Source organism: Lepidochelys olivacea (genome assembly GCF_965140295.1).
Source record: "Lepidochelys olivacea isolate rLepOli2 genome assembly, chromosome: 10".
NCBI lineage: Eukaryota > Metazoa > Chordata > Testudines > Cheloniidae > Lepidochelys > Lepidochelys olivacea.
In genome coordinates, this window is record NC_140420.1 from 2,468,870 (window position 1) to 2,485,876 (window position 17,007).

Below are 17,007 nucleotides of genomic sequence, written 5' to 3' on the forward strand. Positions count from 1 at the left end.
CCGAGAGTTCATTCAAAGGCAGAGTGTTTGGGGTGTGTTTGGTGTTTAGGCAGAAGAAATTGCAATCGATATGATTAAACCTTCTAGGAAGGAAGCCGTCTGGCGTCCAGAGAACTGAATGCAATGTAGATGCGCTAGGAGTGCTAGGTTTTTTGGTCAAACATTTAGTCAAAAATCACTTAATTTTGTACAAACTAAGCCTGTTATTTTATGAACTTGCGTGAAAATAGACAAATGGCTTTTTAAAGTGAAAAAATAACTGAGTTAGCTTTTGAGATGAATTTTTCACGATTGTACACCTGGGAAGCTAAATGAAAGAAATTTTATCCAAGCAAACTCCCATAAATACTTTCTTTCAGGAAATACCAGGGTAACGTCTCAACACATAACCCCCCTAGACTTTTTATTTAGATCTGGACAGATAGGATATATGTGCATATTGCAGATAGGTGGGGGGGGGGATCATAACAAACAGCTTTAGTTCAGCAACAAGCACAGATATTTGAATGTTTAAAGCAGAAATATCCCAGACGGTTTAAACAACAGTGTAATTAATGTATTCAAATCAAACTGTGTTAAAAACTTAAAAGTGACAGATAACAAGAAGTCCCCGGCTTCTGCTAACATTCCTTTCCCTGTTTAGCATCTGCTGAAGGAGAAACGCATCTGCATCTCTTTAAAGCGTTAAATGCATTTCAGGAAACATGACGGTTTTATTTTTTATTCTGCCCTCACATGTGTAATCTAGTTTTCAGATAGAAAGGGCAGACACAGAGAAATACACATCTCAGCTATAGGAGCATATTGTATTGATTGCAACTACCCAGCCCAAACTGGAGATACAACGGACTGTAAACAGAGAGATGAGAAAGTGGTGTTATCTCCAGAAAATACTTTCCTGTCAGATTATATTTACACATAATTTGAGCCGCACTCACTGGGGAGTTTGGTTTGGACAACAAAAACAGACACAATAAAAATGTGAGATTCGTAATCAGCAGCACGACGTGCATCCTACCGAAATGACAGACTAACCCCTGCTAGATACACAGACGGTAACTCTTGTCCCTGGGAGACGAGCGCAGGAATGGGGCTGTGGGTTTGCTGGGGGGTTTGTTTTGTTTATTTGCTTGATCGTTTTTCATAGTAATCTAAGAAAATTTATCAGTTTAGTTGCTGGAAAATTTAATAGAAAACTTTAAAACCACTAGCGATGCAGCATTTTATCCAAACCCATAACGACACCTTAAAATACGGGCCTCTATCACCACAGAACCCTAAATTGTAACAAAGCATTAAATCAATCATCTTCAGAACTAGAATTTAAAAAAAACTTAGTGACCTAAAATATGATTTGATGCAATTTATAGGGACAAATCCTGCACGGCCAGATCAATACAGAACTCAAGCAGGCTGAATAATTCCTTTTCTTGACAGCCAGATGGAGCATAGTTCTGCATAAAAAGGGAGTGTTTCCTCACACACTGTAATCACTGGTTATAAGAAGAGCTGAACAAATAGTTTACAGAAAATCATTTGACAAACATTGCCTTTTTTCCTGTGGGCAAACGCCTGGTGATTTTCATGGATTTAATGATTATTTAAAGTTATTCCTGAGCCACTTTGTTCTTGGAGGCCATTTGCAAGCTGTTTCACAGAGAACCCTTTATCTCGGAGTTGCGACCAGCATCGGTTAGGTTGGATGGCATGTAGCGAGGTCACACAACATTTCTTCTGGTGCCTGGAGGGATGAGTGCAAATTAGGGTCAGCTGCACACACTTGAATATGGAGTTTGAAATTCACTTCCAGTCAATATTCCCACGCTAGCTGTGAGGTGCTGGCATCACTCTAATCACCCAGATTACGCTGCAAGCAGGAGAGTGGAAGTTAAGGGCCAGCTCCTCAGCTGATGTAAATCAGCATCGCTCCCCTTAAATCAAATGATAAATACAAAGGGTGAAACTTCAGCCTCATTGAAGTCAATGGCAAAACTCCCATTGTCTTCAATAGGGGCAGCATTTCACTTAATGCCGCGACATCAGTTTCCATCAGCGGAGGATCTGGCCCCAGCTCTCTGGGAAAGCCAACACACAAAGCTGTTGAACCTGTGATTACGTGGTCTAGGACCAAGCGTGGGAATTAGATGTCCTGATGGCTCTTTCCCATCTTTCATTGCTCAGATTCTGTGGCAGCCAGTTGCTGCACACCCCAGCTTGCTGTCCAACAGTTCGGGGACTTCTCCACCTCGCTGGCATCCAGCAGACTGGCTGTTTAGCCATGGTTAAGTCTTTGCCATACAGCTGTTCTCAGATCGAATTGATTTTGCCAGTGCCCTGGTTAAAGGAACACGGGCTACCTGAGAGGAGCTGATTTGTTTTTACCTGGCTCGGGGGTGGCTGGAGAGCAGTGCCTGCTGATCAGACAAAGGACAGCAGATGTCTGCAGCCCGTCCAGACGCTCTGCCTTGAACCAAGTGGTTTTACTATAGCAAAGCATCACTGGTCTGTACTGTACCCCTTTCCTCTGCTCCCACCCGTTACTGACCACGTGACCAAAGGCAAGTCACTGAGCTCTTCTGTGCCTCAGTTTCCCTGTCTGGAAACAGGGGAGTTCGTTGCCTCTCTCAGAGCGGGTGGCGAGGGGCAGAGGGTTGCTGTGGCTCTGGGCTGTATGAGTGCTCAGTGTTGTTATTCTGAACCAGGAGGAATAAAGCATTGGGGCATTTCTGTCAAGGTTCTCCACAGGCTTTACCCCCTGGGTAAGGAGCAGTGAAGGAGATTTCAGAAAACCTCATGGAGTACGGGGGGCGGGGGGAGTTAACGTGGTTTTATACCTGCTTAGAGCCGTTCTGATGGGCACATTTGACCCATCACAAAACCAGCAGCCAGAGCACTGGGCTGGGACTCAGGAGACCTGGGTTATTTCCCCAGCACTCCACAGACTAGCTGGGTGACCTTGGGCAAGTTCCGGACCCTCCCCGCCGCTCTCCTTCCCCTCCCCACACGTCGGCTGGCCTGCCCGGCTGGATTGTGTGCTCAGACTCTTCCAACGGGCAGTGCCCAGCACAAGGGGGCCTGATATCACCCGGGGTCACTGACGTACAAATAAATGATTGCAGCAATGTTTTATGTGCCACTGTGTCATATCTGTAATAAAGCCGCTGGGACCAGCGCCAGACCCCAGGGCTAACGGGCCAGCCCAGAGCCCCCCATCGCTCAGGTTCACTCACCAAGAGGCTGGGAACAGGAGTGGCTGCAGCACCAGCTGGCTGGCTTGGGGAGAGCGGGGGCTCTTGCTGGGGCCGGGTGAGGCTGCCAGCCATGCATCAGGCCCCAGAGGAAAGAAGATCCCAGGAACAGAGGGGAGGAGCTGCTGCTTCTGACTGGCCTGTGCCGGTTCCAGGGAGCAAATGCAAACCCCGGGCATTGCAGCCAGGCCCCAGGTGCTGGGTCTGAACTCAGAGACCTTTGTGGGCCACGCAAGAGCCAGAGGGACCCGAAAGCAGCACCACAAGAAGAGCTCCCAGCTCCGGGGAAGGCGGGGGCGGGAGCAGAGTAAACTCCTCTCTCAGGCCTGGGCCCCAAACATATTTTTACAGCTGGTTCTAATTGCCTGGGGATGCAGAGAGCAGGGCTGACAGCAACAACCAGCAGCTCCTTGCTGCAGTGAGGGGCCCCGCAGGCTCCGAGCCGGGCTGCATGCATGGGGAAAATGTGCCCCCGGCGGGGCAGTGCGGGCTTGGAGCCCCCTTCCAGAGCACGCTTATGGGGCCCTGTGTGGGCAGCGCTGGCCACTCGCCCCCAGCCTCAGCTGCTTTGTGCCACTGTGAGCTAGCCGCCAGGCACAGAACCAGGAGAGGGGAGTAGCCCTGTGTCACGGAGTCCCCAGGCGATGCTCTGGAACTGCTCCCTACGAAGCCAGGCAGGACTCTGGGGAAGTCTCCTTTCTGGGAGCAGCCTGTCTTCAGGACACACAGCTCACACGGCTTCCCCCTTCCTGGGTCTGACCTCGGAGCATTCAGCATCCTCTGCCCCTCCGTGCACTTTCCACAGCGAGTCCACCCACGCGGGGTCCTGGGGAAGCCAGAGGGTCCTGCCCCCCAACTTCACAGTCAGACGTGACTCTCAGCCAGCCAGTAAAACAGAGGTTTATTAGATGACAGGAACATGGTCTAACATGAAGCTTGTAGGTGCAGAGAACAGGACCCCTCAGCTGGGTCCATTTTGGGAGGCAGTGAGCCAGAGAACTGCGTCTGCACTTCACTCCTCGTCCCCAGCCAGCCCCAAGCTGAAACTCTCTCCCGCTCCTCCTCCTCTGGGCTTTGTCCCTTTCCGGGCCAGGAGGGCACCTGATTCCTTTGTTCTCCAACACCTTTAGCTCTCACCTTTCCAGCGGGCAAGGGCCAGGCCATCAGTTGCCAGGAAACAGGGTGTTGGCCATTCTGTGTCCAGCCCCCTGCACACACCTGCCCTCGAGGGCTCTGCAACAATCATACACCCTTACCCCACCACCTAGATACTTAAGAACTGCATAGGGGAAATTGAGGCACCCCGCACACTATTCAGAGGAAACACTGAGAACAGTCCCGCTTCATCACACCCTGCCCCACAAGCGCAGGGCCTGCCTATGTGCTAACAGCAATTCCAGCACTACCCTGGCTTGCCCCCCAGCACTGCCCCACATGCCTGCTGCTTCCCTGGCACGCACACTGCACCTCCCCCCGGGACACACAGACTCCTCCTCCCCATGCATGATACCCCACAGTAGGCGTGCAGAGCCCTCCAACAGACGCAAAGCCCCATGCACCCAGGGCAGCCCCTGCCAGGCGCACAGAACCCTGCTATATGCAATGCCACTGGCTACCCAGCACTCCCCCCTCCAGCTCTTCCATCAGGAAGTTTCGGCCACGACAAATAATAGTAGCAGAGACGAAATGCAGGTTGCTGCCTTCCCCAAAGCAAAGACCCCACTGCCACATCCTTGAGAACAACTCTTACGGGACCGACCCCGGGCAGTGGAAACGAGTCTCCCCTGCCTGCGGGCAGTGCCTACAGTACCAAGCTGGCAGAGATTGCGACACACCCAACCTGTTAGCCAGTGTGGGGCCTGCTGAGCTAGGGCTAAGTGAGTTCTCTCACCTTGGCTATAAAGGAGGTAGAAATGGCTCTCTAGAGGGGAAAGGAGGGTCTAGCAGATGGGCTGAGCATTTGTTGATATTAATGTTTCTGTTAACAAAGCCAGGCCCAGGCAGGGGTGTTTTTGACTCTGTTTGTTCTATAGCTGGTTGGGAAAAGCACCAGCTCACTATTATTCACACAAAAAGCTGCATTACAGGAATGTTGAGGCTGTAAAGTGAGGAAATGCCAAGGGGAAGGATGCCCAGGCAGCCTTAACTCTGCCCCCTTGTGCATACACATTATGAGACAACCTCACTAGGAGATCACATGCTACTGTTCCCACAGCATAGTCACCCTGCCTCGTTCATTGTCCACTATCCCTCCTGTCCACTGAGGAGCCAAACGTGCTATTGCACCAGCATAAATGCAAACAGACTCTGCCCCCAAATCAGGAAAGTTTCCCCTGTTACATTCACAACTATCCCTGCTTCACTGACTGTGTGACCGCTCAACCTGTGCTTTGTATGAGACAGGGTCCCCATGGAAAAAGCAACAGGTGAGAACTTTCATGTATTATCTGGTGCGAGACAGGGCCCCTGCCTCAGTCCGCACACCCCTTCATGCACAGCAGGGACAAGGTTTCAGAGTGCGCCCAGCTTCAGTGTGGCCCTGTGTGGTGCTAGCCAAATGCAGGGAACAGCCTCCTTGGGCTTTGTCAGGGCATGAGATGCTCACAGGCTTTACGGCTGTTTCTTGAATCCTTATAAACTTGGCCAAATCCAAACATGCGGTCTCTGGTCCCAAGCGCAGGGTAGCACTAGCCTAGGGCCTCCCCCCGCCAAATGTTAACGTCTGCCCCAAAGTCATGCTGCCTGGCGGTTACGTCTTTCTTGCCCAACAGCCCCAGGGTATTTTATTCTCTGCCTTTGCGTTCAAAAATGGCTCATTCGGAAATAACTCAGCCAGGCAGATCAGATCTGGGAAGTCTCAGCCCAAAATGTGAGAGGCGGAGCAAATTATGAGCAGCTGACTCCAGGCCTTTAGAATGAAAATGCTTAGGCCAAAGGGTAACCCCACCACGCTTCACCTGACATAAATGAAAGCAGACCGCCTGACAGGGTTCCCAGCACGCTGCCCAGCTCTCTGGGGCAGGGACAGTCCTTGTGTCTGAGTGCACAGGGCAGCCCCGAGCTCATCACTAAACAGAATGCCCGTGCCCCAGTCCCCAGAGCCAGGAGGAGGAGTCCCGGTCAAGATCCCAGGTCCAGCTGAGCGGCTGTGTTCCCTCTGGCTCCCGTAGGGATTTATCAGGTGAGCAGGCTCTGCCAGAGCAAACCTCCAGCTGCACATGGCTCTGTGCTAACGGCTTCCTCCACAATCCCCCTGGGAGCTGCAGCTCTGCATTTCATTAGGAAGCCTCCATCCGGATCCCCGCAGAGGTGCCCTCTCTGCTCGCCTCGCCCTGCATCCTCGTTCCTCGCAGCCTGGGGGGGGGGGGGGGGAGGGGGCGGGGTCTCAGAAGCACAAGGCCTTGATTAACTTTTAACTAGTCTGGTTCAGAGGGGCTGCCTGCTACAACCATGAGCTGCCGTTGCTTTCCCCTCCTTGCCTGCTGACTAGACCTAGAAGATCTCGGTGTCTCTAACCACTGTCACAAGCAGATCCCCACATGCCTTCCCTCTGAGCCGTACAGGCCAAGCTTCCGAGATGCAGCACCAGGGGGAGAAACAAAATGCACCCATGGGACCTATTCGACATTGGTGAGGCCTCATCTGGAGTACTGTGTCCAGTTTTGGGCCCCACACTACAAGAAGGATGTGGATAAATTGGAGAGAGTCCAGCGAAGGGCAACAAAAATGATTAGGGGACTGGAACACATGAGTTATGAGGAGAGGCTGAGGGAGCTGGGATTGTTTAGCCTGCAGAAGAGAAGAATGAGGGGGGATTTGATAGCTGCTTTCAACTACCTGAAAGGGGGTTCCAAAGAGGATGGCTCTAGACTGTTCTCAGTGGTAGCAGATGACAGAACGAGGAGTAATGGTCTCAAGTTGCAGTGGGGGAGGTTTAGATTGGATATTAGGAAAAACTTTTTCACTAAGAGGGTGGTGAAACACTGGAATGCGTTACGTAGGGAGGTGGTAGAATCTCCTTCCTTAGAGGTTTTTAAGGTCAGGCTTGACAAAGCCCTGGCTGGGATGATTTAACTGGGAATTGGTCCTGCTTCGAGCAGGGGGTTGGACTAGATGACCTTCTGGGGTCCCTTCCAACCCTGATATTCTATGATTCTATGACCCCGCGTCGGCGCTCTGGTCAGCTGCCTGCAGGCGCACAGTTACCCACCAGCCAGGGCAGACAGGAGGCTCTGCCAGGCTGAGGCTTTCAGCACCACTCACTTGTTTCACAGGGCGCTGGGACTCTGACTACTGCCCAGCAAAATGAATTCACCCAAAGCAGAAAGTCCAGGTTTCAAAGCAAAATTCAGCCCTGGCATCAGTAGGCCCAACTGCCCCAGCTTCAGCAGGCTTCACTCATTTGCACCAGGGCTTGGCCGGGCCCCAGGGCAGGTCTTCACTGCAGAGATGCTGGTGCTGGGCACCCAGGTGTGAGCAGAGACTGCAAAGCTTGATGCAAGTTACTGCTTCCTCGCGGGTTCTGCACTCCCCCGTGTGCGTCACTAGGGCTGGGGCCACATCCCAGGGCTCTTAGCACTGCCGAAAGCTGAGCTGCTCTCTGATTCTCCCCAGGGAATTGGGGGAGAACCTGCCTGTCCTTCTGGGCACACAGGGGGATTACGGGAAGGCACAGGAGGACTGTCAGCACTTCTGTGGTTTACCCTGCATCCACACTACAAAATGGGCAGGTTACCACCAGCCTCAGTGACAGCAGCACCTGGCTCTAGTTTATATCCTAACTGTGCCAGCTAGCTAGGATCAAAGCTCAGGTGAGAAGTTTTGGTGCGAGGACAGAAGTGGGGGGGAAGAGAGACTGGGCTAACAATAACATGAAGACATGTGCCCAAAGCCTCTTCTACATAGCCCCACATAGAGCATACACGGAGGAGAAAACCCCCACAGTGCACAGGGGGATGATGTAGCAAAAGCCCCACGCTCTTGGACTCAAGAGTAGAGGGAGGAGGAGATTTTTCTGACAACGTTTTTCCCCCAGAAAATGCTGTTTCAGCAAAACGTTTCACAGAAATGTGGCGTTTGACAAAATTTCTTTCTGAAAAAAAAAAAAAAAATCCGAAGGGAGCGCTCGGCTCAGCTCGAAATGTTCCACTTTGACCTTCACCAAATAAACTGTGGATTTCCCGTTTCAGAAGGTTTCATTTCCAGCTTTGGAGCCGTACATTATGTAACCGAAGATAACATTTAAAACAAGTCAAACTCAGGATGAACCGTTTGGGTTGGCCGGAAACTATTTTTTCTTATTATTTTTGTTCTGTGGGGAGTTTTGGTTTTGTTCCATTTTGGCACAGAAAAAAAAAAAGTCAAAATCTCAGAATTTCCGGCCACACGAGCAATCTGGTTCCCCCCGGCCGTCCTCAGGAGAGCGACGCTGGCTCCGCGGCACTGCACATGGAGCAAGATGAAACGCCAGCACCAGGATAACCCTGGCACAGGTCCCCAGTCCGGTCTGGTGAGGGCCCAAAGAGCTGTCGGGCACTGAATGAGCATGACTGAATGAGCATGCCAAAGCCTCAGTCTGGAGACTTGATGCTTATTTCCCCTCGGGCTCCATCCTCTGTCCTAGAGAGGCAGCTCCAGGCCCCTGGCCAGCCTGTAACTGTGCCTGTCCGTGCAGCTATCAACGCTCGCTCTGGACAGGCTGTGGCACAAGCCATGCCCTGCTTGGGCAGGACGACGGCCCAGAGATGGACCAGGGTGATGTTACGGGAAGAGAAAAGGCCCGGGCTTCCCCCAGCCCCTCTCCACAGGCGCTCCCAATGCTTGCACTCCCCTGCTAGGGAAATAGCCACACTGAGGGGAGCGAGAGAGAAATGTAGCATCCCCATCTGACGCAGATGGGGACTCAGCACCCTGGCACGTGGAGACGGTCTAGCAGCTAGCGCACAGGGCTAAGAGGCAGGACTCCTGGGTCCTACTCCAGACTCACTGCGTGGTCCTGGGCGAGGCAGTTTCCTCACCTATCAAAATGGGCATAATGGGGGTTGGGAGCCTTCATTTGTAAGCGGTTTGGGATGGAAGGTGCATTATCCTGGGCACTTTCGTATTCATCCCAGTCGAAGGCCACTAAGCAAGTAACATGCGAGGAGCAATTCATCTGTCTAGGGCTGACTCCTCTCAGAGCAAATCCCGGGGTTCTCATTTGTTAGACAGCATGCTTTGCAATGCTTCCCCCATGCAACGAGCTCACGAGCTGTTCCATGCGGCTATTCCAGTCGGATTGCGACCTGCAGGTGTTGCTGAGCTACCTTCGTCACGTGGCATAGTTTCCAATTCCTGATTTGACGACTTAGATAACGAATCAACATCACCAGTCCAGAGGTTTGAATGCTGCCTCAAGATCGAAGATTCTAGGTGTGTTTGTGATGAATGCCAGCGCGGGCAGCCTGTTCCGTGCCAATGCAGTCAGGGTCTCGACTGCTCACACGAAGCAAAGCTGAATGGGCCGCCTACACGGACCCAGAAAAATTAGCAGGTGAATTCACACAAGATTTTCAGAAAGCGAGTCCCCCCCTAAGTGCAGCCACCTCTGTGGCTGTGCCCCCAACTCAGTAGGGGGCTGCAGACCTGCACATCCTGAGAACCTCTCACTAATTAGAAGACAGGAAAGATCGCTGGGTACCCTGGTACAAATCCAAGTACATCACCTTTGGTATTGCCCTTTTCCGCCTTCCATTACATCTAAACCTAGACCCCAGTCCTGCAGCTGGCTCTGTGCAGGCATGGGAACCTGGCGGCTCCCAGTACATGGTGACCCCTGCAGCTCCATGTACTCCATGGCAGCCAGGGACTGCGGGGATCCCCCTACCCCCACGGTGGTGGCAGGGAGCTGCCAGGATCCCCCTGCCCCGCCGCGGCTGGCGAGGAGCTGTGGGAGTCCCCCTGTCTTCCGCAGAGTCTGGGAGCTGAGGGGTTCCTCCCCCCCGTTGGTGGTGGGGAGCTGCCGGGGAGCTGTGGGGATCCCCATGTCCCCTGCAGAAGCTAGGAGCTGTGGGGTACCCCCCTGTCTGCGGTGGCTGGGAGCTGTGGGGTACACCCGCTGCCTCAGGCGGCAGGGGTACCTCACAGCTCCCTGCTGCTGAAGGAGGGGGCAGGACTCTGCAGCTCCCAGCCGCCAGGGCTGAAGTCACAGAGGTCTTTGGAAGTCACGGATTCTGTGCCTTCTAGCGACCTCTGTGACAAAATCATAGCCTTATTTACCATTAATAGTTCACATGGACTGAGACTCTGCTAGCTTGTGTAGCAAGTGAGACTGCAGACAAGAGAAAAGAGTACAAAACTTCCAGGAGACCCAGAGTGTGTGTGAAATATTTGTTTTCTGGGCACAGAGAATGCTCTTGTGGTTGTCTCTAGAATGGGTTTTTCACACAACGCACAGTCAACCTGTGGAACTCTTTGCCAGAGGATGTGGTGAAGGCCAAAACTATAACAGGGTTCAAAAAAGAACGAGATAAGTTCATGGAGGATAGGTCCATCAATGGCTATTAACCGGGATGAGCAGGGATGGTGTCTCTAGCCTCTGTTTGCCAGACGCTGGGAATGGGCGGCAGGGGGTGGATGAATGGGTGATTGCCTGTTCTGTTTATTCCCTCTGGGGCACCTGGCCTTGGCCACTGGGCTAGATGGACCTTTGGTCTAACCTAGTATGGTTGTTCTTATGTTATCACAGGCTGACATAGCAGGTTACGAAGAGGTTTTAAGATGAGATTGATTCAAGTACAGATATGCCACCTACCTAAATTACCAGGCTGACACAACCCTGCCTCGCTTTATTGCACAATCAAGGGCTAATTTCTCCCATCGACATCCAGGCTCTGATGGTTGCACCTAGAAGAAGGGGAAAAGGCACCCCCCCCCGTTTGCATTCAATTTCTCCCGGCTCGCAAGGCATGGCTGTGTGCCTGGCCGACACCCACCGAGCTGGCAGGGAAGGCTGGGGAGTGGGGCAGGGTAGAGGCTGAGGATTTGGGGCATCGTCAGCATTCTAGGTGTTTCCCGACCCTAGGATCCTGGGGGAGCAGTTTGTCCTTACACCAGACTCCTCCCGTGTTCTGGGGCTGCCCAGGAGCAGGGTGCCAGGGCGGTGGTATCAGCTGGGTCCGGCTAGCAGGGCAGCCTTGCTTTCTGCACGCGGAGCGTGCTGTCCTGCCTCAGTGGAAGCTGCCGTCCCCAGGCCACGGGGCGAAGCGGTCCCCTGCAGGTGGGGCTAGGCAGAGGGGAGTCAGGGATCACCCTGTGTCCCCACTGCTGCGCTCACATGGGATCATGGCAAGGGCCGGTCAGGAGATGCTTTGGGGCCTTTTCTGCACCTGCCCAGGGTCTCCAGCCCACCTCAGGGTCGGGGGGCTGCCTCAGAGCCAGTTGTTCCCTCCCCAAACTCTAGGCCCAGGTGACCCCTTCCCCAGCAGGGCCTCACAATCCCCCATCTCTCCCACGCTCTGGGGCACCTCCCCGGTGTGTTAGTTGCACTCTGCCCTGCCCTGCGGGAAACTTACCTGGGCCCAGGCTGCCCCACTGCAAACACCAGTCACACCCCAGCACTCCCCCTAGTGGCGCAGGGCTGTGCTGCAGAGCTGGCTCACTCTGAACCTGGCCGCTGGGAGCAGAGCGGCAAGACAGGAGGATTCCCCAGGGCAGCTGGCTCCCTCGGCACCCAGGGCCCTGCCATCTCTCATCAGCTCTGGGGGAGAAACACCAGCATCCACTTTCCCCACTCAGGCTTCCACTCTCCTAGGCACCAGCAGGGCTTGATACCAAGTCCCAAGCGGCCACACGGGGCCTTGCCTTGCATCTACTTTATTTACAAGAATCATTAGGAAATTATTGTTGAAAGGGCTCCTTAAAAGTTCCCTGCTTCCCCACCTCTGGGATCCCTGAAGGGAGTTGCACAAAGCTCAGACAGAGCTCCCTGCACAGATTGCCCCAGTCCCCGTGAGCTCCTCCCCACCTGTACTTCTCATTTGCTTTAAGTCTAAGGTGGAGTGCAAGCTCCTGGGGGCAGGGACTACCTCATCTTTACCCATCAAAAGCCGTGCACATGCACCTCAGCTCTGTACGAATAATCACACACCTTTGGCTTCATGTAGCAACACTGCACACAACCCAGCACAGCCACCCCCAGCGGGAGTGGCTGTGAAGAGAGGGGCAAGCTAGCAGAGGGCTGAATAGCTCAGCTTTAGGCCTTGGTGCCAGTCAGATACCATTGATGAGCATTACAAACAGTAAATGCAGCCTATGGCCAGGGTCTCTAATGGCTGCAGTTCCAGTGCACCAGAGAAATGCACCCACGCACTGTAGTGCAGCAGTGTCCCAGGACAATAGAAGCTTTGCTATGTCTTTTTGTTGGTGTTGCTGTAAACACACAAAGCATGGGCTGTCCTGACCTTCCTCATCTGCTGTCATGGCTCGTTGTTTTGAATCACAAGCACACTCACATAGTTCTGCTTGCTGTTACAGCATCACTTTGTCACACTAAGCCCAATCCATGCACTGGATGACCCATGGAGGGCTGGGAGCTCACATGGTGAGTAGTAAAGGAGCTTAACACCAGCCTTATTTTTCATGGGGAGGTGGATTATTACTGGAGAGAGAAAAGCAGAGAATTTAACATTAGGTTCAAGTAGAATTATTGCTACTTGGAATGTTTCTCTTAAGTCTCCCTAAAGAAGTCAGCATGTGGTTAAGTCAGACTCTAACCAGTGAGTTTGCAGCTGTAGAGGCTGAAGACTGTATGTTGACCCAGGGCCCACACAAAGAGTGCTGGATAAAGCTCACAAAGGCTACCGTACCTTACACTAGATTTCTTCCCAGTATTCAGTATACAGCGACGACACTCACAGCAAAGCTTAATGCTCCCCCTCCAGTACAGACCCTAACTTTTAAATGGTTTTTACCACATCTCATCTCTGCTACCTGACTTCTTCAAATATTGTACGTCCTAGCTTGTGTTCAACGGCAGGGAGAAGCCTAAAAAAATGCAGTGAGAAACAGTGTAGCTTTATAGACTTTCAGAGTGCAGGTAGAAATTAATGGCAATTTCTCCCCACCCCCACCAACCATAACTTAATTGAAAACTATGTGGAGTGGAATCGGTTGCACTGCTGATGCCGCTTCGGGGTGTGGAACATTACAGGAGATGGAAGAAAACAAAAGATACCATAAAAAATAGAGCACAATGCCTGTAATTATAAGGCGGCCATTGTGGCAACATAAGGAAAGACCATGTAGTGCATCAAATTCCTATTTAGCTGGATGACTTCCACAGTGTAAATTTCAGGCTTTATATCGTGGGACTCAAACCTTTGCTTGAAATTCCCCCCCCCCTCCTGATACCAGTCTCCATTCTCCTTTAAGGCTGGCAGGGAGCTCAAGGTCTGAGAGGAGACACAAGCAGTTTTGGAGTTTTTGATTCTTGCCCCAGCACATTAAGGTATGTATCTAGCACCAAGCAGCCATTAATGGGGAATGAGGGGTTTAAATGCTTTCCCATATCTGAGTTTCATATACTAATTTCAGAACATTCCAGTGCTTTATAATAACTGGTAGGATCTTGCACGTATACCATCTTTACATCTCTCGACTATTTCATTTATTAAGCACCGTACAAAACAAGATGCAGACGCTCCTGGCCCCAGCTTACCAAACACTAGAGATGGGGAGCAGAGACACTACATGGAGGCATTATCTAATACAAGGGCTTTAATTTTCTTTTCATAGCATAGACTAGATCTGAAAAGAGAGATTGCCTTAAGGGCCATCTGTTATTGGCAATTAAACATCCCTGTGCCAACTACAAGTAGTGTTTACATGGAAACCAGTAGTAGTATTTAAATTTATTTACATTTTTATAAATGTACAAAGATACCTTAGAGTGGAGGCATCTGTGTCATAAGTTACAGAAGCAATCAGCTAAAGCTAGCAATCCAGGTATGTTTAACTTCTTCTAGCACAATTTAGTGCCAAGATGAGTCGGCACAATAAACCAGTCAGTGCACAACAGACTTCTTTGGGAGCTCCGCTCTAACAACGTATGTTCTTACTGGATTGGCCATTCTTGCAGTTCCCAACTCTACCAGGGCCCCAGCCTTGACTGAAGTCTCTGGGTAATACCACAATATACATTTTAAAGGGTTATTTTTAAACCACCTGTGCATGAGTATGTGGGAGGTGGGGTGGGTGGGGAGGAAGTGCGTGTGTGGTGGGTGTGAGAAGCAGCCCTCAATCTTCTGCACTCAGTGGTACCATGTTCTCAGAAGAGGGATTAAAACAGGTACACATTTCACTGACAATTGGGACTTAGGAAACCAATGTAGTTAAAGGCCAGGGCATGTTTCTCTAGATCTCCAAAACGTTTTTCAAAACCTTTATCCAGAGGCATAATAGGCAGTACATTTTGCATTGAATATTTATTTTTGCTGCAGAGGCAGGGTAGTGGTCTTCAAGCTTATAATTTCCCAGTTTCAGGATCAATACCTCACTGGGCAGATGACAATGTTTTGTGGTCTCTTTCTGTTGCATCATTGTATTTCAACTAATGTGACTGTAGTTTCTAGAGCCAATTGTTGTCACCAGCCCAATGCCAGTTCTTCCAGCAGTTGCATGAAATGTGATCCCCTGGCTGGCCTTAGCGAGGGCAGTGACAACAACATACACTGTGTACAAAGCAAGCCTAGTGGGGCTGACAGGTGTATTCAGATTGGTCTTTTTGTTGGCCCCCCCCATAGGGGTGTGTGTTGGGGGGGGGTTGTTTTTGCGTTAAACATTCAGATTGGAAGAACTGATGGTTAATACAGGACTAGTAAGTTTATGGCAGAAATAGTGAAGTCTGATTTTAGAAAGAATTAGTTTTAATCATACTGTTCAAAGCTCTTATTTCAGTTCATTTTTGTTAACATCTAACATGCTTTTGGGAGAGTTGTTTATTAAAGAGACAAGCCTCACACCTCCATGCCTTCAGGTAATTGCTGAGCACTTACAATCTCTGGAACACCAATAAAAACAGATGTAGGTGGGTGGAGGGAGCCTTAGTTGCTAAACATTTATCAGCTTCTAAAACTGAAGTGATCACTGATTGCAAAGCCACTTTCAATATTTAACTGTGCCGAATAGATCGCAAAGGCAATAAGGTCCTCTGCAGTTCATGAGAGCCATCTCCACATCTCCAATTCCTGCACTTTTACCTTAAAATACCACATTTCATTCTGACAGGCCATTCCATGCTCAGCTCAAATCACAGCATCAAATATCTAATTCCTTCTGTATTGCAAATGCATTCTGATGGCTGATTAAAGACTGGATCAAGGAGAGAGACCCTTCATTAATAAACAAAACCCTAGACCAGATGGAACACTAGTGGATTTTCCCAAGGTTGGAAGCCAGAAACTCTCATAGGTCATTCTGTTGAAGCGATATATATCAAAGGAACTTGGCCATTTTGACAAAATTTGAAAAGCTGGTTTAGATGTTAGAAACAAGCATCTTTTGCTGTGTGCATCCAGCTCTCGACATTCTTGGTTAAGGACATCTCAGTTTCACTACACTGAAGTCACTGGAGTTGCACCAGAGATTAATTTGACCCCACAAGTCTAGAAAACATGTTTGGAGCTACTCCCTTCATAGCACACTATGGATTGCATGAAAACAGAATACATTAATACCAAATCACATTTCCTTCAGAAATTTGTTGGATATAAAAGGTTGCTCAAAAGTGACAGTGGTACCGAATGCTCTTACATTCAGGATTGAACACAACAGCTGTATTTCAGTCTTTTCCATCCCAAGAAATTTGTAAAGGAAGATAGGTGATCACAGAGATTCTGCACATATTACCTCAAAATTCACTGGAGACAAGTGCGAAAAATCTCCTGAAAAACCCTAACGTAGGTTTTACAGCTCTGACAGCAAAGGATATATAAACTGAAGTTCTAAAAACAGCAGCGTTGAGAGTTTTTTTAGCATTGGGTTATGAAGAACTACAGCATCTTGTCTTTTTTGTGAAGGCACATGGTTGTATTCAACTTCCAAAACCTGACTGCTAAACAGATGTCTTATTTTGAGCCTAGACAATAAAGAGCATGTTAACATTTTCTTCTAACTGGAGTTTTAAGAATTTAACTGAGGCCTGAAGAAGGCTGCTGTACTCATCAGGTCCAAACAGGGCCATAGTGGTGAACCCTTTTCCATTTTCAGTGGCATCACTTTAGTGAGTAAGAGATACAGGAACACAGAGAATAGAAGAGGTCAGTTTTACAGATGCATTTGAATACCAGCACATTTGCTGCGTACTTAGCTATGAAATAGCTGCACTGGATTGGAATGCAGGAACATTTAGAAAGAGGTGCATGCAACAATTCTACTTCCTTATACATTTGCATAATTGTTTTGATTCTTCAAAGCAAAAATTTGACTGCCTTATCCCTAAAATCTGCTACTCCTTTGTACAGCAGAAGATTCCTTAAGTCCACCGTAAGAAAAATGCCTTACCATAAAAATGGGAAATTTGCTGCTGGAAAATGCAGTCCAAAATTCATCCTGATTTACTATTGTTTTAGCTAGCACAAGCACCTGAATGCTCATCTTTAAGCCAATGCTTACTGCACGAAGGCCCCCCTGTAAACAGGCTGGAACGAGTTTACTTTCTCTCCTGGTTGACTCGTCAAACTGCTGCCACCACAAACAACGCCACTTTTGAAGAAAATAGTCT

General features: G+C 50.1%; 1 long non-coding RNA gene across 1 annotated transcript; it reads right to left on the reverse strand.

Annotated features, from left to right (window-relative positions):
• Positions 1 to 1,350: 1,350 nt before the first annotated feature.
• Positions 1,351 to 3,519, reverse strand: LOC311527911. The gene is made up of 2 exons (XR_014713478.1): positions 3,231 to 3,519; positions 1,351 to 1,741 (listed from the first exon to the last, which is right to left on the reverse strand). It is a non-coding gene; the product is annotated as an uncharacterized lncRNA (long non-coding RNA).
• Between the last annotated feature and the right edge of the window lie 13,488 nt (positions 3,520 to 17,007).